The sequence below is a fragment of the Mytilus edulis genome, chromosome 11, assembly GCF_963676685.1.
Source record: "Mytilus edulis chromosome 11, xbMytEdul2.2, whole genome shotgun sequence".
Taxonomy (NCBI): domain Eukaryota; kingdom Metazoa; phylum Mollusca; class Bivalvia; order Mytilida; family Mytilidae; genus Mytilus; species Mytilus edulis.
This window is the reverse complement of record NC_092354.1, coordinates 77567423-77569977: the sequence shown is the minus strand read 5'-3', so window position 1 is coordinate 77569977 and position 2555 is coordinate 77567423.

Sequence of the window (2555 nt, the reverse complement as noted above, 5' to 3'; positions counted from 1 at the left end):
TAATAATGAGATTGGTCTATAATTGGAAATCAGTGATTTGTCTCCGGTTTTGAATAACGGCATGACAATAGCTGTTTTCCATTGACTAGGAAACTCTGCCTTTTCAAATGACAAATTAAATAACAATGATAAGGGTACACTGACAGTATAACTTGTCTTTTTTAACATTTGATGACTAATTGAGTCATTACCTGATGCTTTTCCCAATTTTAAAGTCTGCAAAATATCAATGACTTGATTTGAGTTTATATAGAAAATATCAATTTTAGAATTTGACCTAGTCAGAAATTCTGGAGATCTATCATTATTTTCATTTATAGTAGATATGGAACAAAAATACTTATTCAAAAGACATGCTTTATCGTAATTTTCAGTGACTAATTCGTCATTTTCATTTTTAAGTTGAGTGATATGAGTAGAATTACCTGATGTCTTAACTAATTTTTTCATTAATGACCAATACGATTTAGAATTACCAGATGCAAACTCGTCCAACAAACTATTTGCGTTTAAGTAAAATTGTTCTTTTGTGTATCGTTTTAAATTATTCACATGATTTCTTTGCTTTTTATACTTATTCAGATCTGGAATAATATTGGACCTACGAGCTTGTTTGTGTAGTCTATCACGTTTACGTATTTCTCTTCTTAGGTCAGAATTAAACCATATTTTATCATTTGGTCGTATAGTTACTTCTTTTTGAGGAATACAGTCATTAATATATTCAAGAAATTTATTTGTAAAATTTTTACAATTTTGATCCATACTATTTTCAGCATTAATTATTGATTCCCAATCAAAAGTAGCAATGAGCTCGTTACATTTGTCGAAATCAGCATTTCGATAGTCCCAAATCATTCTTTTATAAGTAGTATTATTTTGTAACCTACCAAGATTATTCAAGAATATAATAGTTCCGTAATGATCACTATACGTACGATCTATTTGTATTACATGGGAATCGTAGACATCACATGAATCTGATACCAAAATAGGATCTAACAAGGACTGGCGTGTAGCACAAAATCTGGTTGGTTCGTTTATAACATTTTTAAGGCCATTTAGTCTCATAATGTCAAATATTTTATGTGAATGGTCAGTAAGAAAATCTACATTTACATCACCCGTTATTACAACATTTGGAGTATAGCTCATTGCGTTTTCGATAGATTCATGAAATTTATCCCAAAAAGTATTGTTATTTGAAGGTTGTCGATATACAACACAAAGGAGTAATTTGTTAGAAGGGAAGGTAATTTCAAGCCATAATGCTTCATTATCAAAATCCAAATCAGGTCTCGGTTTGGCTTGAATAAATTTACTAATATAAATTATAATTCCTCCTCCTGAGCTATTGCGGTCTTTTCTATAAGGATCCCTATTATAACCCTCAATAAGAATATCTTCATTTTTTATATTTTCGTCAAGATGCGTTTCCGTTAAACAAATCACATCAGCTTCATTACTAATGTTTTCAACATAGTCTACTTTATTACGCATACTTCTAATATTAAGGTGAAAAATTGAGAAAAAACCACCTAAAGGACCAGGATTAACTTCTACATCATTACTTAGCATTATCAATAATAATATCACAAATGTTAACATTGGTTTCAATAGAAACAAATCAAGATATATAGAATAGCATACCGACATCAAACATTTACATTTCATAATAAGCAAGAACAGTTCAAATAAATAAGTGTGTCTTTTTCTTAAATACATCATTTTCCTACAGAATACTGAATTAAGTTTACAGTAGAATTGACCTATCGACGATCGATAAGCTTGAATATCATTACCCATTGTCAAAAACAAACATAGTTATACAAGAATTCGACAGGTCTAACAATACAATAACTACATCTAAACAATATTTCGTCACTCCAGTCAAAAACATAACAAAACATATGTACAATAGTTTAGATTGTGGGAATAAATGTACAGGCTGTGGATGAAAAAATATTTGTTGAGTAAACTTTGATAAAAAATAGAGAAAGCAAATAAATGCATGATACATCTGATTATTTTTTTCCAAATGTAATGAAAAAGAAAAGGAAAAAAATCAAAAAAACAACACATTTTCTGATTTTCCATTTTTGTACTTTATTCCCCAAACATTAATTGAGCAGTTAACACAACACTTAGGTAACTGGTTTATATACATTAAAACAAGCTCCCTTTGTTTTTTGGGTTTGTTTTTTTTTTAAATTAAGAATTTGCGAAATGACAATGAGGAGATGTTGAACTTTATTTTTGAAATAAGTATCAATCGTATCATGCGCTTGTGGCGCAGCTATTCATGTCTTATTACATTAATATAAATCAATCAGAATGATTTTTTTCTCTTCCTATCTTTTTCATCCGGAAAATGCATGCAGTATTTGCCACTTGACATTTAGCACTCAAAAATCAATTAATTTTTATTTAGGACGGATCATTGAGTAAATACATAACATTATCTGCTTGACCCTGGAACTATCAGAACTATTACCGTTAGAAATTTTTTTTTTACATATGAAACGTAAATATCCTTTCTTACAGATGATCGGTCA